The sequence below is a fragment of the Pseudorca crassidens genome, chromosome 8 (assembly GCF_039906515.1).
Source record: "Pseudorca crassidens isolate mPseCra1 chromosome 8, mPseCra1.hap1, whole genome shotgun sequence".
NCBI lineage: Eukaryota > Metazoa > Chordata > Mammalia > Artiodactyla > Delphinidae > Pseudorca > Pseudorca crassidens.
The window spans coordinates 101,854,651-101,877,628 of record NC_090303.1 but is presented as its reverse complement, the minus strand read 5'-3'; the positions used below and the strand labels follow the sequence as shown (position 1 = coordinate 101,877,628).

The window sequence follows — 22,978 nt, the reverse complement described above, 5'->3', positions numbered from 1 at the left end:
GCTGCGGAGCAACTAAGCCCGTGCGCCACAACTACTGAGCCTGTGCTCTAGAGCCCGTGAGCCACAACTACTAAAGCCCGTGTGCCTAAAACCCGTGTTCTGCAACAAAGAGAAGCCACCGCAATGAGAAGCCCAGGTACCACAATGAAGAGTAGCCCCCGCTCGCCGCAACTAGAGAAAGCCTGCGTGCAGCAACAAAGACCCAATGCAGCCAAAATAAATAAACAAAATTAATAACAACAAAATAAAAGTTAAAAAAAAATTAAGCTGTTTTGTTTGTACAGTTATGCTGTAAGCCCAGAAGGCAGTAAATAGCTCAATTTCTTAACGATCTGCCAACCAAGAACTATTATATATTTCACTACCTGTCAATTCAAAAGCTCAAAAAAGAAAGAAAACACCACCACCACCATCCAAACAAACAAAAACTCCCACTACAGTAATACCAAAGGGAAATGACTACAGTACAAAAGGAAAGTCAGGTAACAATGAAAGTACTGTCATGCCAGCTGTTAGCACTTTTAAAATTAAAGACAGGCACAGAAAAAGAACTTTATTTGGAAGTAGAAGAAAATGTTGAATGGAGGATTCAAAACAAATGAAAAATCAAAAGTTGCAACTTTGCAATAGAAATGTTGCAGAAATACAGACTAGAAACATTTAGGTGAAACATTAGATTTCAACTAAAACAGGCATTATAACTTCCTAAAATATTTGCTTGGGGGTAGGAAAAAAGCAAACAACCAACATCGAAAACAAAAGCACTAATTCCTCAAAAGGCCATGAAATTCTTTAGTTCAAGACTAACTGCACAGGCTGCACTGATGCCATAAAGAACTGTGCATCTGAGGAGCCAATCGCTTCTTCAGCTATCTAAGAAGATTTATATTTAGATTGTTTTCCTCAAATCACTCCAGGCCTTCCCAGTTCAACCTGGCCTCCTTGACCCTGAACGCAGAATGGACCAAGAGAGAAAGTCAGCCAATCCCTTCTCCAATCACAAGAAGCCAGACGATGCTATTCAAGGGCTATTCCATCAAGCGGCTCTGGAAGACAGGTGGACACTGACATTTCGTTCACATCCTTCTTCTTTATCCCAAATCCCACCACCATGTTGGGTGATGTCCAGAATCCTTCAAAACCCTAGTTTCCAAATGTCTTGATTCATGTCCCTCCTACAACCTTCACCCACATTCTACTTAAGGGACCCTGCCCCTACTCTTGATTTTATCATCATCCACAACTGATCGACGAACCTCTTAAATATTAAATGAAAACCTCACTCTCTGAGCACAGTCCTGACTCCCCAGCTGTGTTGTTCTTACCCACACTAGCATCTGTCCCCTGGTATCCGCCTGGTTGGCTTCCAGAGCCCCCGTGTATACCAAAACCCACAGACGCTCAAGTCCCTTACTGGCCCTCTTTATCCACGGGTTTCACACCCAGGGATTCAACCAACCACAGATGGCAATTTCTGTCCGCGGTTGGTTGAATCCACAGATTCAAAACCTGTGAAATACGGAGGGCAAACTGTATTATTTATTGAAAAAATTCCACGTATAAGTGGACCCAAGCACTTTAAACCCCTGTTGTTCAAGGGTCACCTGCACTACTATTATTAGTTACTCTTCAATCTCACTGCAGGCACTCAACCTTTCCCTTCTCTCAAAGCTTATACTTTGTTTCTGTCCCCAGCCACATATCCCTTAAGGACTTTACTTCCTTCCCTACCCAGTTTTGAACACGATGTTGGATAATATTAGAAAGTGGTAAGTGCTAAGGAGAAAAAATAAAGCAGGGAAGAGTGATATGAAGTAGAAAAGGGTATGTGAAATTTTAGGTAGATGGTTAGGGAAGGCCTTACCGAGAAGGTGATATTTAGACAAGGCCTGAAGGAAATAAAGTAGTGAGTACTGCAAATACCTGGGGAAGAGCTGTAGAGCAAAAGCAAATGCCCTCAAGAACTGGGGTCAGTTTGCATCCTACAGACCACATGCTGTGATCACAAGACAACTAAGCTGAAAACCAATCAATGACAAAAAGATAACCAGAAAACTCAAAAAATGTCTAAATGGAAATTAGAAGCTATTTAGAACTAAATAGTTGAAAATGCTACTTTTTGAAACTTGTGAGATTCAGCAAAAGCTAAATTTATAGCCTGGGATGCTAATGTTAGAAAATACAGACCACAAACAATGAATTCAGAAAAACAGAATAAGCCCAACAAAAGTAAAAGAAGGAAACAAAAACAGTTACATCAGGAATTAACAGGAAATGAAAATGAGACAAGGTAATAACAAAGCCAAAAGTTGGTTCTTTAAAAGATCAATAAAATTAACAAAGCACTGGCAATACTAATCAAGAAAAAAAGAGAGGAAAAAAAAGATAAAGAGAAAGCAGGAATAAATAATACCAAAAATGAAAAAGAGAGCATAAATATAGATGTGGATTAAAAATAAAAGCATTGTTCATAAATTTAAGTGGAATGGATAAATTCCTAGAAAAATGTAAATGCATAACTAAGACTGGAAAATCAGGAAACTGGGATGGCTGTACTAGTCCTTTTGAATATTAAACCATTTCTAGATAAAAAATTTCTAGACAGTTTTACAAGTGAGTTCTATCAGACATTTGAGGAACAGATGAATAGTCTCATACGACTGCCTCCAAAGAACAGAAAAAGAGGAAATGTGCTCTTGTCTCACTTTCTGAGGCTATTATCATCCTGGTAACAAAACAGGGACAGTATGAGGAAGGAATATTAAAGACAATCTCTGACAGATTATGAAAATCTTAAAGAGAACACTAAAACTGAAACAAATAATGTTTTAAAAAATGAATACATATGAACAAGTTATATTTACTTCAGGAATACCAGGCTGGTTCAATATTTGAAAACCTATTATTATCTACCTTAAAAAAAATTAAAGGAAAAAATGCATATGATTTGGTCAGTGGAGGTTATAAAGAGCTTATTAAAATTCAACACTTAATTCTTAGCAACTAGGAATAGGGAAATCCTTAATCTGACCAAGAGCATCTCTAAATATCTTACAGCAAAAATGATACTCAACGGTGAAATGATGAAGTCATTTTCTTTAAAAACAGGGACAAGATTAGGATGCCCACCATAAATATAATATTGAAGGCAACAGTTCCAAAATACAGGAGTCCCTAGAGTGTTTATTACAAATGCAGATTCCCGGGGCTCTGTGCCAGATGCACTAAACAAGAATTTGCGGAGGTAGCACTAAGCGGTCTACAGCTTTAACAAGCTTCCACAGTTAATAGGTTACCTGTGACGCAGAGACAGATTGGGAACCAAACAACAGATAATGAAAAGACAAGATTAAGTTCTAATCCCATTCTGTCACATACTGGCTATGCAACTTTGGAAAAATTACCAAATTTTCTTAGCCTCATTTTCATCAACTGTATTCCAAGTTAACAATACTGTCTATCTTACTAGATACTTAGAATTAAATGAAATACTTAGAATTATGTAAGATAATATTTGTAAAGCATCAGGCACAATGGTTAGCGCACAAACACTGATTTGCACGGGACCAAGATAATCTCCATAAAAACTGTGGCTACCTTTTGTGGCTGCTTCTTTGCTCACTGTACTCCCTTCACTTAGCATAGTGCCACAATAAATGGCACATAGAAGATGCTGGAAAATATCTACAGAATGAAAGAATATAGGACAAATTCAACACATGTTAACTTTTTCCTCCTCATTAGGTCTAAATTTAAAATATAATATTAAACGTATTTGTGACCATCTGTTCCTTACAATGACCTACAAGTCCCTAATAGTCTGACTATATCTCCGACTACTTCCCTCCTCATTTATTTCATCCTAGAAACTGGTCTCCTTATACGTCGCTAAATGTATTAGGGATTATGCGTTGGTTCTTCCCTCTGCCTAGAATACTTTTCACCCCAGCTAAGTTCACCTCTATTGAATCTTTACTCAAATATTACCTTCTCAACAAAGTTCCATCTAGACTACCATATTTAAAACTGCAACTCAACTGCCAAACACCAGCACTTCCCATCTTCCCTACTCCATGCAGCTTACCACCTTCTTACATACTACATTAACTCCTTGTTCATTACATTTATTATTTATTATCTATCTCCCCCCGCTAGAATGTAGGCTTCATCAGAGCAAGTTTTTTGTCTGTTTTATTTCCTACAGTATCCCCTGAACTTATAACAAAATCTGGCACATAGTAAACATTTAATAAATATTTATTGAAATTAAAGAAAAGATTACTGTAATATGGTTATCAATATGCTTGTAAAATACGGGATTTCAAAACAAATGTTTACTATCCTGTTTGAGCCAAGCAATACCTTAATGCTACACGTGGAGATCATGACTACTTTATGTCAACAACAGTATGACAACTGGGCAGGACAATAGCCATAATTATTATTAGAAAAGGTACAAAAAACAACAGGCTCTCACTGTCCAATTTCACAAATTAAATAAAGCTCTTTGTGATAAAACAGGAGGCTACTTTCTATTTTGTTCACTGCATGATGTTAGGCTACCTCTTGACTGCCAGCACTTATGGGCAAAATGAAAAAGTTTTATCCTGAAGACCTCACCCATAAGATTTGGCCAACTCTGTCCAGATTCTTCACAGAACACCCCCAGCTCATCCTCTCCACAACAACTCAACATCAAGAGTCCTTGTCCTGAACTGTAAAATGTATTAACTTTCAACAATTCTATCAGGTAAAAATTATTATTTTTTTCAAGCCATATTATGGTAATTTTTTTAGAGAAATTGTTTTATGTAGTGAATCATTATACTAAATTAAGGAACCTATAAAAATGAGAGGAATTTACAAAATCAGGTCATTTTTTAAATATAATTAATCATAAATCTTCAGAAGCAAAAGACTTCAGAAGTCCTTTAGACACAGGTCAAGAAGTTAACAACCAAATATAAAAAAAGTGGAAACCAATCAGATGCCTGTTACATAATAAAGTAACAGGTCCCTAACTGCTTAAGAAATTAAAACATCCAAACAAAAATCAAAAGGCTGAAAATTTAATCTAATCTATGCTAACAAATAATGAATCCAGCATCTACACAATAAAGTCTTTTTGCTTCGTACTGTTTGCCATTCTTCCTATATACCCATGGCTTCAACATCCAAGACATGAAAACCTTTAAAAGGAGGGTCAAAGCAAATATTTAAGGTTAGTTAATACAAAACAACTAGTAACCAAACACTTTCAATCATAAACTTAAATAGTTAATAAAGCGAAAACTTCAGCAGTTAGATATCAATGTAATATATTTTTTAAAACTCAAATGAATAAAAGACTAACCACCTGTTTACATGAATTTGCAGTGAGACAAGATGGTATGGTTTCATGTTTTCTCTAGCCATGGTCTGGGAGCTGCTCAGGAACAGGTGCCTTGTAAGCTAAGAGTCAGGGTTTTGCCAGGGAGGTACAGAAGAAGAATGCGGAAAGGTATATGCAATGTGCTGATTAGAATGACAAACCACAGATTTAAGCCAGACAAGGAGAAATGAGAGGATAAGGAAGAATGAAGCAGGATGAAAAAATGTGGATGGGCCAATGATCAGAGATTCCGGTGTGGCTGAATGATTGCTGGAGTTATGTTACCAAAGAGAGTGACCTGGAAAGACTGAATGTTGTGGTTGGAAAATGAGACGCCAACACTCAGATTCTGGAGAGGTACAGTTAATGACAGAAGAATCCTTTCCAGATACGCGGACTGGAGATATACCAATGAACAATTTGCCTATAGTACAAGCATTGTTATACTTACTATAAGCAAACCCCCTTAAGGACAGGATCATTCCCATCTTTCCAAACCCATTATGTTTAGCACAGTATCTAGTGTTAACAATTAACAAATAACTATATAATTTTTAAGGTGTATTTCTGTTCCAAAAGAAGTTACAGGACACTGTTTAGATTCTGTGCAACAAGAAATCTTAGACAAGAGTATAATATGTAAGCAGAGCACATCCTGGGAAATCAATGTTTACTCTGAAGGAAGAGGAGGAGAGGAGGAAGACAGCTAAGCAGTTTACAGACAGTTTCATTGTCATTTTTTTTACTGAACTATAACTGACTTATAATATTATATTAGTCTCAGGTATACAACAGAGTGATCCGGTATTTTTATACCTTACAAAATGATCACCACGGTAAGGTATCATCTGTCACCACAAAGTTATTACAACACTATTGACTATATTTCTTATGCTGTACATTGCATCCCTGTGACTTATTTACTTTATAACTGGAAGTCTGTGCCTCTTAATTTCGTTACCTATTTCATGCATTCCCCCACCCCCCATCCTCTCTGGCAATTACCAGTTTTTCTGTATCTATGAGTCTGTTTCTGTTTTATGTCTGTTTGTTTTCTTTTTTTTTTTTTTTTGCCGTACGCGGTCCTCTCACTGTTGTGGCCTCTCCCATTGCGGAGCACATGCTCCGGACGCGCAGGCTCAGCGGCCATGGCTCACGGGCCCAGCCGCTCCGCGGCATGTGGGATCTTCCCGGACCGGAGCCCGAACCCGCGTCCCCTGCATCGGCAGGTGGACTCTCAACCACTGCGCCACCAGGGAAGCCCTGTTTTCTTTTTTAGATTCCACATATAAGTGAAATCTTTCTTTGACTTATTTCACTTAGCATAATACCCTCTAGGTCCATCCATGTTGTCACAAACAGCAAGGTTCCATTGTTTTTTAATAGCTGAATAATATTCCATTGTGTGTGTGTGTGTGCGTGTGCGTGTGTGTGTGTATCTCACATCTTCTTTATCGATTTATCTATCAGTGGATACATAGGTTGCTTCCATTTCTTGGCTATTATAAATAATGTTGCAATGAACACAGGGGTGCATACATCTTTTCAAATTAGTGTTTTATGTTTTCTTCAGAAAAATACCCAGGAGTGGATCTGCTGGATCGTATGGTGGCTCTATTTTTAATTTTTTGAGGAACCTCCACACTGTTTTCCATAGTGGCTGTTCAAAAACCAAGGCTTTTTTGCTACCATCAGCATCTACTGTTACACCAAAAATGCTCTGTGGCAAACCATTAGGTCACAAAGGTCTAAAATCTCATGAGATCTCACTGAAGTTAAATTCCTGCATCATTATCAGATCAGAGTGAAGGGTATTTCTCAATAGCACAATAGTTGAAGCTAAGAAGACCCATTTTGAGATGCTTTTCACAGTCATCTTCTAGTAACAAAGAACACAGTGCATACCCACTGCTACTCAGTTACGCTCCACAAAGTAGATTATGCACAGTTCACTAAGACAATGCCTATTTTACAGTGTCACTCTACAGATACTTAAAATCATTCCATTAATTTTCCAATCATAGCCTATTAAATGTACTAAATGATCCAACATTTTTCTTCTGAAAATCATTAAATAATCCTAAAGAAAAGGTTAACACTGGGAACACAGTAGGAGCTTTACATGCCAGACACCATGTAAGGTGCCGGGGATTGACACTTCAAGTTCTGCTATTATGCTAAAAAATCAGAAAATACATGTGTTGAGAAGCCGGAGCTGGTGTATTGAATTTAAAATGCTGAGTGAGGGGACCTCCCTGGTGGCGCAGTGGTTAACAATCCGCCTGCCAATGCAGGGGTTCGAGCCCTGGTCCGGGAAGATCCCACATGCCGCGGAGCAACTAAGCCCGTGAGCCACAACTACTGAAGCCCGCACGCCTAGAGCCCGTGCTCCACAACAAGAGAAGCCAGCATAAGGAGAAGCCAGTGCACAGCAACAAAGACCCAACGCAGCCAAAAAAAAATAAAAAGATGCCCTGGGGAAAGGCTAAGTGGGAACGTAGGACAGGCACCCTAAACTCAAGCCCTGATCTGAATGTCTAAACTCCGGGTGTGAGTAGAGTTATCATAGTGTAAAATGCCTACGCAGCAACTCAGAAAAACAAGTTGTTTTCCTCAAAAGTTGTTTTTCTCATCACAGTGCAGATGAGCCAAAAGTTAAAAATTAAAAAACCCCTGAAATCTCACCACTATTGTTTTGCTGTAAATTCTGCTAGCTGTTTTTAATCTTTCTACACTAGCCATAAAATGTTATACTGCTATTTGCAGTTACTGAAAAATAAATTTAATAGATTATGATTAGCAGCATTATGGATAATGTTCTATTTTTCTTCATTTAAAAAGAAATACAAAGAATATGTATTTTTTTAATAATCAGGGTAAAAATTTTCTTAGGAAAAAATTGCCTTTCCTAACTTAAAAGTATAAGAACAAATTTGGAGAGGATTAAATAGTAGAAGGCTTCAAACAAAACATATGGCCTTTTCTTTTAACCTCAGAAGCAAAGGGATTTTAGCATACTTAAAGAAAGAAATATTTTAATTCCATTAATTTGTCAAAAATTTGAGAATAAAATTTGGACACTAAACAAATATTCTAACAGCATGATTTGAAAAACTGGTTTTTCTCTATAAAACATTATCTAGTCTGAAATTAGCATGCCTCTTTGAATATCCATCTTTTTTATTTTTTACTACAAGGCTAATGAGACAATTCAGTTTAACTGAATGGGACAGCCCCCATTTTCCTTCCGTACAAAACAATTTTCATAACATTTAATGAAGTTTAAAATGTCTCTCTTTAAATGTGAAGTATTTACCTTTCAGTAGTTTCTAGCTACTTTCTGATCAGTATACTCTATATTCCAAAGGGTCAAACAGCAAACATTTGTTAGCTTTTTCCTTCAGAGAGACACGTTCATATTTTAACTCAGCTGTAGTCATGTAAGGACAAATACTGATTTACAACACTGCCCTTCCTACATACCCTGTGAAATTACCAGGTGATGACAACACAAAAGTACACATGATTCTTTCTCATTCCTTATCTACTCTGAAGACTAGAAGGAAATATAGTTCATAATTATAAATAAGGCAATTACTGAATTAGGAAAGGTTCAGAGCAAATTCCAGACATCATATGCTCCCTGAGAACAATCCTTTGACCTCTGATATTTGTGAATCTCCTCTCTATAAGAAAATCAAGAAGCATAAATACATGTAACTGTCTATATATTATACCTCAAATGCAGATGAAAACCACATGGTAATACTGACTGGAGGTAGAAGCAAATTTAATTAAACACTAAAGAAAAGAAAACTAAAAGGATAGACAATATGACAAAGTACTTAAAATATCCAAACTCAGGACACCTGTTTGGTCAGTGAATGTGGGCTGGTAGAGGCTGACTATAAGTAGAAAGTAGCAGCTCTCCCTGGTTAAGACCTGTGGCAGAAAATAAGGAGAAAGTGACCACAGCCTCATAAGGGCCTCCGCAAAAACATGTACATCTGTAGTCAGAAGCCAAGTAGATAAAAGAAGCAAGAGAGAAAAAACATAAGCGTGGTGGCAAGTGGCGAGGCATGTCCCCCACCTGAAGCAATTCAAACTCAAAAACCGCAAAAGCTGTTGACCAGCCTCCAGACTGCAACGTCTGACAGAGGGGCATAAAATGAAGAGTACATAAACACAACCCCCCAAACTATAAAACTGTTATTTCTTGTTCCCTTTCTGCCCATAAAAAGGGGGATTAAACCAAAAGTACATCAGATAAAGATGAAATAAATGAACAAGAAAAAAAATGGTTGCTAGAAATAAGTGTTCTGAAATATCCAAACACACACAATACAGACAGCATACATACATCCATGGTCAACATGGCCTCCTACAGCCAGCTTTGTCCTAGGGTCCAAAGACATACTAGCGGAGCTGACTATCCTTAAACCATGGCTATTGAGTGTTTTATTCTGCTAGCACGTCACGAGCCTCTTGGGGTATACAGTGCCAACAAAGTGGTTTATGTACATTAGTCAAATATGCAAATTAAGACTAACAAAACTAGAGCAAAATACTAGTCCACGGTGTAAAATATAACAGATAGGGAAAGAACAATGCTTATCTTTCTCCCTCTTGATTTTAGAGAAATTAAGTAACGTGCTTTAAGCATACAGAGCTAGTTAAGGGGAGAAACTGGATTTGAATCCCGGTGATCTGATGTCTGCCCTGTGTCCTTTAATCACTTTGTAATACCACCTGGCAAGGAACAGACCAGTGATTTCCTATTTGCCACTCTTTAAAAAATATATCATCCAGTGATTTTTTTAACATAAATTTATGTTTCCCACAAGATTCAAGATATCAGTAATTCTCCTCCCAAGCAAGAAGTTCACCTCTCTGGATTTCTATCATCTCCTAAAATCTTGGCCCAGTAATTCTTTACTATTTTGTAAATTCTCAGACTTTTCAGGAGCATCAACTAGCTTGAATGAAGTTACCCAGTCTGCCATTACCAGAAGCACAAGCACAAGGGTTATGTTCTAAACTGTTGCTTTGGGGGTTTTTTTTCAATTTTTTTTCAATTATTTTCTTTTGGCCACACCACGCAGCTTATGGGATCTTAGGTCCCCAACCAGCAACTGAACCCGGGCCCTCAGCAGTGAAAGCATGGAGTCCTAACCAATGGACCTCCCAGGGAATTCCCTGCTTTTGTATTTCAAAGTGAACAGGCTAGGTACTACCAAAAAGACACCGTCAGCAAATCATAATGTGACAGAATCTTCGGCCTTTTTCAGAAAACTCATTTCTGAATGCAATCTACCACCTCAAGAGGTTTAGAAGGCTAACAACTCTAACTGGCAAACAACCAATTTCCACCCTAGCTCATCCTGTTGAATCACGCTGTAGGAAATCAGTACAGCAGACAAAGTCATTTGCCCATCCTCTCGAGCCTTACCAACCTGCACAGGTAGGTCTGACTTCCAACTACCAGCACCTGCAGCTCCAGCCTCTGGAGCCCATCTGCCCACCTGCAGGGTGGGCCCACAAACATGGGGCAATGTGTCCCTCCCAAAGGGCAGCCCTCAACAGCGGACTGGTAAAACAGGCCAGCTCCTTCCCACTCTCCCCATCAGATAACTCTCCACCTGCAATTCTACATGAGCTCCCAGTGTTCCCCCAGCATGATTAAGCTTTAACTGCCCACAGCGGAAACTGGTTTAAAAACATGCCCTTTACTGGCTGACTTTCCTCCCTCTTGCTTCCTCATTCCCATACTGGTGTGTCCTGGGATTACTCACAAACAATTTGGATTTGAATTTATATCTCAGGATTTGCTTCAGGAGGAACTCAAACTAACAGAATCAGGTTTCTGCAGATAAGGGACAATTTGCCAAATTCTTACATGTACTAATTTTTTATTTCTAAATAGAAAATTTAATAAAGACTGAGCTTCTATAGCTTTTGTTGACTATAAAGTACAAAATAATGCATACAAAAAGCTTTCCTGAAGAGTTGCAAGATATTTTTATACTTGCAAAAAAAGAACATTTCAAAGTGATAAGCTTTTCTAAGGAAATCAAAAGCTATCAGGAAATGTAGCTTGAAATCATTGTTAATCAGCTGATAACTACGAAGTATCAGATTTAGCCTACATAATCAACTCTAGATACAACACCAGCTGTCCTGAACCTATGTATGTATGTAGTTCACTCAAGATGATAACAAGTCATAAAGTCTAAGTTGAAAAGCATGCTTTCAGCTCCAACATGAAAAGGGCTTAGAAGGCATCACTTCCATCCTTACAAGAACAAACTGAAAATCAATGACACTTTTGAACCCGTCAGAGAACTAAGGTTACGGGACAAACTACCAACCAAAACCTGGAGACACAGCTGAGATCTGCTTACCTGGAGCAGAAGCTGCAGGAGCTATAAACTGGTGCTGGAGACTAGGTGCGAACTGGCGTGAAAGTGAAAAACTGCAGGGATGCAGATTGGTTTTGGTTTTTTTTTTTGGTGGGGGGGGCGGTTCCACACTTTCGTGGGCTTTACCTCCAGGAATCCCACCATGTCTGCACTGTGAAGGTGAAGACCTCGTGACCACAGCAGGGAGGGGAAGAGTAATCACTGCAAAACATGAAACAAGCCCAGAGTTTCCTTCCTAACAAAATCATATGCTCCTGGGGAAAAGACTGCCAGAGCGTTCTCCAGATTAAGAAAAGGCATTCCTCAGCATTTTACTTTGAAAAGCTAAAGGTGCTTTAAGTGGCAGTTGAATGAAGTTCCTGGAGGGAAGATTCTGCATCTAGCCAGCACTTGCTACATGGCAGCTGCTCACAACTTCATTCAAAGGACTTGAAACTCGGATCTTTGCCTGTTTCCCTCAAATGCTGACTTTAGCCTATCGAAGCACCACAGATGAAGTGACTCCTTTGACAACTGAAAATAAAGGGAAGAACTATGCAGACCAGGTGCCTCACACAGGGCTTGGCACCCAGGTGATGAATAAGTGTTGGCTGAACTGAACGTCTTCCAATCAAAGGCATTTGAGATGTGCTATTCATATTCTACAAAATAGCTTGAATTATTTAGAATGTCAAAACGGGAAAGGGCGTGTGGCAAGTTAAGGAAATTAAAGAGAAATGGGGTATAAATGGAATACTAAACCTTTGAAATTCAAAATAAACAACCTGGTTATAAAAAAAAAAAAAAAGAAAGAAAGAAGGAAAGAGCATTCCTCCCACTCCAGCCCCTCCAAGCCTTCCAGCCAAACCTAAGGGGGGAAACGTAGTCAACAATGGTGAAGGCTTCCAGAAAATAGACTGGGAACTCTGCAGCTACGGAAGGGAGTACATTACAGGGAGGAAAAAAGCTACAACAATGGAGAACACTTGTGAAGGTCAGAGACATAGGCTGAGATTTAATTGGAAGATTGCAGAACTCTTACCCTCCCTGACACTTTTTACCATCACACCAGCAGGGCTCCAAATACCGGTGGGTTACAGCTGAAAGAGATGCAAGACACAGACTCTCTCTGGGGAACGGTGCTTAGAAAACCCCAAAGTCAAGAGGGCAGAGATAAACAAGGGCACTAGAAGAATTTGAAGCCTCTGGCACCTGTAGCTAAGCAAACATTAAACACTGCCAAACCCCTATTAGTTCCTATTACCTGATATATGTCAGTCTTTCAAAAGCAAAAACAACTAAAAAATGCAAGGCATAATAAAAGAGAAAACAGTTTGACAAGACAAAGCAATCATCAGAACCAGACTCAGATGACACAGATTTTGGGATTATCAGACAGATTTTGAAATATCTGTAATTAATATGTTAAGGGCTCTAATGGAAAAAGACAACATGCAAAGAATAGAAGTGAAACAGGCAGGAAGGAGGCAGGGCACAACCTCTGAAAGAATGACATAACCTAAGGACATGACATAAACTGATTAGAACCAAATGGGTCCAAGATGGCAAACAAGTCGACTTTTTCCACTAGACCTTGAGCCTCAGTATATGCTCACATCAGCAAGCTAAATGACACACCCACAGGCACCATGACAGTTCCAAGACTGACCATAAGGATCAAAAAGTGGGCAGTGGCCCAGTTCCTGGAAATCCCCACCTCTTCCTAAAATAGCTGGAATGCTCCTCCCCCTCATTAGCCTATGAAATTACCCACTCCCATACCCTGGTGCCTTTCTCACCTTCTGAGATGGCCCACACTCTGTGGAGTGTGTTTCTCTCTAAATAAACCCACTTCTTACTTATCACTTTGTCTCTCACTGACTTCTTTCTGCGATGAGACATCAATAACCTGAGCTTCATTAAGTCCTGAAACCAGGTGTGTGATCTCAGTTGGAAGACTGTGGGTTTTGGCTGGGTTCGAGTCCTGGCCACGTGGGTTCAAGTCCCAGTCTGGATTCGAGTCCCAGCATGTGGGTTCCAGTCCCAATCTGAGGTGCACACTTTCAGAAGGATAATGTAAACAGATGGAAACTGTAAGAAACAATCAAAAGGAAATGCTAAAAACCAAGAGCACTGTAAAAGCCCTTTCCACGGGCTCATCAGAAACTCCATACAGCCAAAGAAAGAAGCAGTGAGTTTGAATACAGGTCAACAGACACTCTGCAAACTGAAATGCAAAGAGGAAAAAGAATGGAAAAAACAGGACATCCAAAAACTGTGGGACAATTTCAGAAAGTATAACATATACCCATTATTAGAATATCAGAAGGAGAAGAAAAAGAAAAGGAAATAGAAGAAATATTTTAAATAATGGCCAAGAACTTTCCAAAATTAATGACAGACCCCAGGAAGCTGAGAGAACACCAAACAGATTAAATACCCTCAAAAAGCCTCATGTAGGTATACCATATTCAGAAAATCAAAAGACAAAAAATCTTCAAAGAAGTTACAGAGAGTGAAAAACACCTAACTACAGAGGAAAGAGTAAGAATTACAGTGGACTTCTCATCAGAAATCATGCAAGCAAGAAGAGAGCAGAGTGAAATATTTAAAGTAAGGAAGAAACTCCACCACCACTTTACAATTCCATATCCCTCGATATTATAATTCAAAAGTGAAGGAGAAATGAAGGCTTTTTCAGACCAAAAAACCTGAGGAATTCATCGCCAGTAGACCTGTCCTGCAAGAAATGTTAAAAAAAAAAAATTCTTCAAGCAGAAGGAAAATGATACAGGTCAGAAACCTGGATCTACATAAAGAAGAGCATCAGAGAAGGAATAAATAAAATGAAGATAAAGTCCTTTATTTTTTTATTCTTAACTGACCTAAAAAACAACCATTTGTTTAAAGTAATAATAGTAACAATGTATTAGATGATCATAGCACACTGGTAAGTGAATGAGTGACAGCAAGGTCACAGCGGTGGGAAGCACAAATTGGGATTATGCTATTAACAAGGTATCTATATGACACATCAAGCAATATGGTGTTACTTTAAGGCAGATTCAGGTTAATTTAAAATGCATACTGTAAACTCCAGGGCAATCACCAAAAAAATTTTTAAATACGTATAATTGATATGCTATGTGGTAGGCAGAATAGTAGCCCCCCAGGAATATCCACATTCTAATCCTCAGATTAAGGCAGCAGACAGAATAAGGTTGCTAATCACCTGACCTTAAAATACAGAGATTATTCGGGATTATGCGGGTGGGCCGGAGGTAATCACAGAGTCCTTAAGTATGGAAGAGGAAGACAAAAGAGGAGATAAGAATGATGCAATCTACTGGGCCCACTACTGCTGGCTTCAAAGATAGAGGAAGAAGGCCTCGAGTCAAGGACTGTGGGTGGCTTCTAGAAATTTAAAAGGGCAAGGAAATTGATTCTCCCTTAGAGCCTCCAGAAGGTAACATAGCCTTGCCCACACCTTGAGCTTAGCCCACTGAGACCCATTTCAAACCTCTGACCTACAGAACTGTAAAAGAAATTGTGTTGTTTTACACCACTGAGTTTGTGTTCTTTTGTTACAGCAGCAACAGAAAACTAATACATTCTAAGAGAGGAGATAGAGTTGAATCATATAGAATGCCCAATTAAAAGGAAACAGAAAAAAGCAATGAATACAAAATAGTTACAAACATGGAAGATAGTTACTCAACTATATCAATAATCACTTCAAATGTGAATGGTCTAAAAAATACAATATCAAAAGAGAGAGAGTCACAGTGGACAAAACAAGATCCAACTATAAGTTGTCTACAAGCAACAAACTTTAAATATAAAAATTTATGTATGTTAAAAGTAAAGGATGGAAAGCTACACCATGCTAACACTAACCAAAAGAAAGCTGAAGTAACTATATTAACTTCAGACAAAGCAGACTTTGTCGGGTAATTAGGGATAAAGAGGGTCATTATGTGATAATAAAGAGGTCAATTCTCCAAGAAGACATAACAATCTTGTACTTGTTTACACCTAACAAATGAGAGGGTATCAAAACACGTGAAGCAAAACCTGAGAAAAATGAAAAGAGGAGATAAATCCACTATTATAGTTAAAGACTTCAACAACACTGTCAGTAATTGACAGATCGAGCAGACAGAAAATCAATAAGGAAATAGATGACCTGAGCAGCACATCAATCAACTTGATCTGACATTTAAAGAAAACTCCATCCAACAACAGCTGAAAACATATTCTTCTCTAGCCCACATTCACCAATGTAGACCATATTCTGGGCCATAAAACACACTTCAACAGATTTAAAGGAACAGAAACCATACAAAGTATGTTCTTAGACACAGTGGAATTAAACTAGAAATCAGTAACAGAAAGGTTAAAAAAAAAAAAAACCCCAGATATCTGGAAATTAAAGTCTCAAGAGAAATTTTAAAATATTTTGAACTAAATGAAAATGAAAATACAGCTTATTAAAATTTGTGGGATGCAGCAAAAGTAGTGATTAGAAGGAAATTTATAGCATTAAAATGGATTTGAGTTCAAGACATGAGTATGAACCCATGTTTAGCTTAACATGTTAGCTTTAGATACAGATGGTTACACATATACTTCCATATATGTACATATATATGTCCTTGCTTGTCAGATGAGAGGGCCTAGAAGAATGACACCCCAAGTGACAACAAGCATACCTAGTGCCCAAATCTTGGGGTATTTTTTAATAAATTTTATTTATTTATTTATTTTTGGCTGTGTTGGGTCTTTGTTGCTGAGTGTGGGCTTTCTCTAGTTGCAGCGAGCAGGGTTTACTCTTCTTTGTGGTGCACGGGCTTCTCATCACAGTGGCTTCTCTTGTTGCAGAGCATGGGCTTTAGGTGTACAGGCTTTGGTAGTTGTGGCATGTGGGCTCAGTAGTTGTGGCTCGCCGGCCCTAGAGCGTAGGCTCAGTAGTTGTGGCACATGGGCTTAGTTGCTCCACGGCATGTGGGATCTTCCCGGACCAGGGCTCGAACCCATGTCCCCTGAATTGGCAGGCGGATTCTTAATCACTGCACCACCTGTGATGTCCCCCAAATCTTGCTTTCTAACAGCATTCTCCAATAAAAAGAACCAAAGCTCCTTGAAGAAATGACTGACTCTAGGACGGGGAAAGGAAATATACGGAAATATACCAGATGAGCCTGAAGTACCTTGTAGTGCCAGAAAGTAAGGAAGTACCACAAAAAAAACAAGAAGAAACCCACAATGATGGGGGTATGTCAGAGGAACAGGTGGAACCAACTGAAAGAGTTTACAATGGCCATAGCTAAAACAATTTGAGCAAAAAAATAGTGGTATTGCATTATAACCCAAAGTATAAGATAAATATCCATGAGTTCATAGTAATAGGGATTACAGATGGAAAAAGATTGAGCATTAATAGGTTATTTAAAATCTATTAATTTTCTTCATGTCTGAAATTTTCCATAGTAAACCTTTTAAATATATATAAAATAAGTGTATATATATAAATGTGTTTATATATAAATGGGTGTGTGTGTATATATGTATATGTGTGTGTCTGTGTGTGTGTGTGTGTGTGTGTGTGTGTGTGTAGATGTAACCCAACAAACAAACGCTCCTTTGACCTTTACACTACCGTTTTGGGTTCTGTATGTATGTTGGTTTCTAGGGGTTATAATGTGCTTACACGACTAAGTTCTCCACTAATTTTGGTCCATGGACACAGATTCTAGTAGTCTGTCCTTATGAGTTTTGTGTGTATTTGTATATATTAAGTATTTTCTCCTCACTTCTGCTTCCTCCTTATTATTTAACAGAAGATTCATAGGAGATCAACTTAAAAATTTAGTCTGTAGATAACAGAATGTTCACATGGAAATGCACGTTGTAGGCTGTGTATAGATGCAGAGTATCAGAAGGGTGAATTGTACCAGTGAAGTTAGTCTCCTAGCTCTAAGTCCACTCTCTATACTCCAGTGGCTCTCAGCCAGAGCCTGAGATATTTGGCAATGTCTGGGAAAACCAGGACACCACCGGGGTCTTTTGGTAATGTCCAGAAATATTTTTGGTTGTCACAGACTGGGGGATCCTACTAACATGTGGTGGGTAGAGGCCAGGGATGCTGCTAAACATCCTACAATGCAGAGGACAGTCCCCAGCAATGAAGAATTATCTGGCTCAAAATGTCAACAATGCCAAGTTTGAGAAATTCTGTTCTGTAATGCTGGGGCTGGGACTCTACATATAGCATTTTTCCAACTACAGCTGACCCTTGAACAATACGGCAGGGAGGAAGAACAACCCTCCACGCAGTTGAAAATCTGCTTAGACAGTAGGCCTTCCATATCAGAGGATCTGACCAATCACAGATCTTGTTGTACCGTAGTATTTACTGTTGACCAAAAAATCTGCGTATAAATGGACCTGTGCAGTTCAAATCTGTGTTGTTCGAGGTCAGCTGTATTGATCAATGAAACAACCTGGATGAACTCGGAAATACACAGGAAAAAGTCTTCAGTCTCAATAATTAGTAAAGACATGCAAATAAAAATAAGGTACTATTTTCTAACTCAAATTAGCAACATTTTCAGTACTCACTGAAGTACATGTAGTTAAATGATACAGTTACCCGTGATGAAAGTCATAAATTGCAGGGCCTTTTTAAAAAGCAGTTTAACAATGGCATAGGAGCCTTAAAAACCTTTATACACTTTGGTCAGTAATCCCACTTTCTCTAAGAATAAAAATCCTAAAGAAATAATAAATCAAGTGAAAAACTGGGTATATCCTAAAGCAAACTCTAAAAAATTCCATAATAAAGATATAAATAAACCACGGTATATACAAACAAGTACAAAGGCCAAATTAATTTTATATGAAAAACTTGAAGGAAATGCCTTATAGAAGTTAAGATTTAAGTTTGACTTTAAGACTTCAATGGCCAAAAACTGAAATATCTCAAGCAGAGAGCTGAAGTCCTGAGAAACTGCAACATTTGTTTTTAGTTTTCCAAACAGAATACCAAGTAGGAAGGTTGGCTATAATGAATACACACAGCTGGTTAAGGCTAGTGGAAGGTGATTAATTCTATGAGGACAGGCTGGGGCTATGACCCTGAGGATGAGAATTAACTTGTTCTGCATGCAAAAGGAAGCTAACTCATGTCTTTAAGCAAATACACCTTAGGAAGAAAATTCCAGGAACAGTGTGTAAAATGGTTTGGGACAGAGGAAAAAAAAAAAAATCTAGAGCCAGGGAGGCCAGTTAGACTCACCCAGACACATGTAAACACATGTTCACAGCAGTGTTATTCACAGCAGCCAAAACACAGCAACAACCTAGTGTCCATCAACGGATGAATGGATAAACAAACTGTGCTACAGCCACTCCGCAGAGTATTAGCCAGCCATACCCAAGAATGAAGTCTGAGAGACACTACGGCATGGATGAACCTTGAACACATTAGATGAAATAAGCCAAACACAAAAGGGCAAATACTGTACGATTCCAATTCTGTGAGGCCTCTAGAATAAGCAAATTCAGAGACAGAAAGGGCTGGGAGGAGGGGAAATGGGGAGTTAACGCTTAATGGTTTCAGAGTTTGTGTTTAGGGTAAGGGAGAAACTTTTGGAAATAGCGGTGATGGTGACACAATACTGTGAATGTACTTAGTACCTCTGAGCTGTACACTTAAAAATGCTTAGAACAATCAACTTCACGGTATGTGTATTTTACCACCATAATAAAAGAGTAAAAAAATAAAGAAAAGTGAAGATAGAACTCAAATTGCAAAGAACAGCACAGAAATTGTCAAGAGGCAGGAGCGGTGTGGACTACTGTTTCATGACGTTTAATTTGAAAAGCTCTACTGATAACATTAAGGGTAGAGAGAGGTTTTCTGGTTTAGATCTTTCTCAAGGCAGAGTAGACCTTAACATACGGTATATATCTAGGATATCTAGATAACAGCTAAGAGTGTCGTTAAAAAAAAAAAGTCTGGCCTAAAACTCTTATTTGGGGGACGAGAGTAGCATCACAATATTTTATTGGCGCACAGCAGTATGAGAAGCATTTCAAAGTTATAATTTCATCTTACATTTGGAAAACCAACCAACCAACAGCTTTCCTAGCACGAAGTAAAAAGGAATGCTGGACCAAATCTTCTTCGATGATAAAAACACACACAGCTCTTCCATCATGGGCATATTAATATCACTCAAACGGTGAAATCTACCAGTAATGGAGGGTGGAGACTTGATATTTTTATATTTATCCAAACGGCACGTACTTTAAGAGGCTGGGAAATTGTGCAAGACAAATAACCCAATTTCTTCAACAAATACCTTGCAAAGAAAAGGGAAACTGAAGATGCTCATCCACCGAACGCCACGCAAGGACCCGCTCAAATCCTGAGCGGCACAAACCAACCACTAAAAGAACAATTAAAAAAAAATTCCTTTAAGGAAATGTGAACACTGCCCGAATACCGTGGAAACTGAGGGCAGGATACCAGCGAAGTTTTCGCTCTAGTTTCTATACGTTTCGAAAATTTCTGCAACCATTTTCTGGGGCATTTTAGCAAAAAGCGCCGTGGGGCGGGGGAGTGGGTCTTTCTCACGCCGCCCGCGGCCGCCCCCCGCGAGCCAGGCGCCTCCACGGCCCACCCCCGGCCTCCAGGGCCGCGTCGGCTCTGCCAACGCCCCACACACTCCCGGACGCCGGGCCAGCGGCCAGAGACCCCGCTGAGGGCGGCGGCCCGGGGCGAAGCCTCCGACTCTCCGGGCGCTCGGGCCGCGGCCGCTCGCCTGAGGCGCTGAGGGGACGGACGGAGGCCGCGCAGGCTCACACGCCGCCGCCGGGCCATCCGCTACTCACCCCGACGCCGGCAGCGCAGGACCCCGGCCTTTCGGGACTCGGGCTGTGGCATCTTCGCTCCCGCCACGGCCCGGGTCCGAGCCGCATTCGCCGCAGCGGGCGGAGCTGCCGGCAAGCAAACGCAGCAGCGGGCGCAGCAAAGGGCACACCAGCGCCCCCAGCGCTTGCCCACTGCCCGCGCCGCGGCCTCGGCCCGAGCGCGCGCCCGCCGGGGCCACGTGACGGGCGGCCCCGGCCCCGCGCGTGACGTCACCGCCCGCTGCGGGCGCGTCGCGGCCCCCGGGCTCCACACGTTCCCGAGGCCCAGCGCCTGCGGGTGGGCTCGGGGGTCGGTCGCGGGCGGCCTTCGCGTTTTTAACTCTTACATAAATGGGCTCATTGAAGACAAATTCCTTAAACATACTGAAAGATGTGCGACCCCGCTTATGATAAAAGAACTGTAGGTTAAAATGTCAAGGCTTGGCAGAAACTGTGATAAAACCTCACGGGTTGGTGGTAAGGGTGGGAAAGTACAGCGCGCCCGCAGAGCAGCCGCAGGAAGGCACATGGGGTCACGGGGGGCTTGCTAGAAATCCTGACTCTTCAGCCACCTATCAGTAAGCAAAGGATGTTGCAGCCATCAGGCCATGACCATTACAGCCCCCGCCCGCCCGCCCGGAGGTAACTCAGGGTGGAAACGGGCTGTCCGCTGCCAAGCCCCCAGCCACTGTGGCCACCCCCAAATGGTGCACTGAGGATGGGGAAGAACAGGATCCTGGCTCTGGTTGGTTAGGGTGCATAGCAAAGAAATGATCTCAGTACGCCCTGGCTCTTGCAATTCCCATGTATAGGAAAGCACTAAATTCCTTAACTTGCGTTTGATTTTCTTTAACAGTAACCTTTGATGTTCAGACTATCCGATCTTCGTTGCGAAAACTCCTATCTATCCTGTCTCCCCCACCTTACCTCTTCAGAGCAGTCCCGCAGAGCTACCTGAGAGGCTGTGTCCCAGGCTTGAGTCCTCGGTTTTGTCTGCCAAATAAAACAGAATTCTCAACGTTTAGGTTATGCATTTTTTTTCAGTCGGCAGGCCCCATGCCAGACGTACTTAAGTAATCAAAATATGCGTTTTACCGCCGTGGCCAGGTGATTTATGTACACATCAAAGTCTGAAATCAGTGTCCTAAGGTGCAGTCAGTGCAGGAGACCGGCCATTGCTCCACCTTCACCCGACCCTTGTCTGTGTCAGACATTTTATTTGCCATTCTGATGGGTGTGGAGATCTGTTTCTAGCTGTTATTTTAAATGGGTTCATACTGTCCCACCAAATTAATGTACAGTCGTACCATTCCAGAAATTGAAGCTTTGGGTTAGCTCCAATTTTTTACCATTAGAAAGAATGACATGAATATGCTTTTTGCAGTGTAGCATCTAAACCCGGGGTCTTTGAGGCTGGGCATAGGCTAGTCTATGGGCTGTGTTCATCTATCCCTAGATACAGTTGCCAGAGGAAATATAGGAGGCTTAAAATTTGAATTTCAGATAAAAAAAAATTCACTAGCATGTCCCATAGAATATGTGGAATATACTTTACTAAGATATTATTGTTTATCCAAAATTCAAGTTTACCAGGGCATGCTGTACTTTTATTTGCTAAATCTGGCAACGCTAACCCTGGACAAGTTTTAAACTTAGTTTTCTGTTTTATGATATGGTAATAACAATAGGAACTATCTTGTAAAGTTGTGTGGATGACATGAGATAATCTATGCAGAGTACCTACCAGGGGGTATGAAACATAGTGAGAGCTCAGTAATTGTTAGCTCTTATTTTTATTTCATCTCGGTGTGTCTTAGGATAAATTCCTGAAAGTATGCTTTCCTTACAGAATTCTCTGGCTAATGTAAGGCTTGTCCAAGTGTTTGGTCATACCCAAAACTGTTGTGTGAAAAGCCTTGAGCAGGTGAGCAGATACTTTCTCAAATAGCTCCAGGATACAAATCAGATTTTAAAATTTCTATACAAAACCGTAATTGCCACCTACGGGCAAGTATGGGTTTCCTTTCAATCACACCAAGTACTTGGATGTTGATTCTGATTTGTTTTCTATTCCAGAGTCAGCTGAAACAATATTCTAGAGGAGATTGTTTAAGCAACATTCTACATCGCTTCTAAGACTTATTCATGCTATTTAGGACCTGGACTAAATTACATTAAAAAACTAAGACTGAATATTAGGCCCATGGCTCTAAGAAAAAGAACATTTTTCTTTTGGCAAAGCTGATATTTACATCCTTCTTTATGCTTACCAAACAAGAAGATTCTCTGAATT

At 40.0% G+C, this 22,978-nt stretch overlaps 1 protein-coding gene across 5 annotated transcripts in view; it reads right to left on the bottom strand.

Annotated features, from left to right (window-relative positions):
* GALNT11 (polypeptide N-acetylgalactosaminyltransferase 11) overlaps positions 1 to 20,859 on the bottom strand; it is a 54,793-nt gene extending 33,934 nt beyond the window's left edge. For 2 of the 5 annotated variants that reach the window (XM_067747530.1, XM_067747529.1), the window contains exon 1: positions 20,668 to 20,859. The gene's annotated coding sequence lies outside the window, so the exon portion shown is untranslated. Of the gene's footprint in view, positions 1 to 20,135; positions 20,251 to 20,667 lie in introns of those variants that run through there. The other 3 variants (XM_067747526.1, XM_067747528.1, XM_067747527.1) reach the window with 3 other exon arrangements.
* Between the last annotated feature and the right edge of the window lie 2,119 nt (positions 20,860 to 22,978).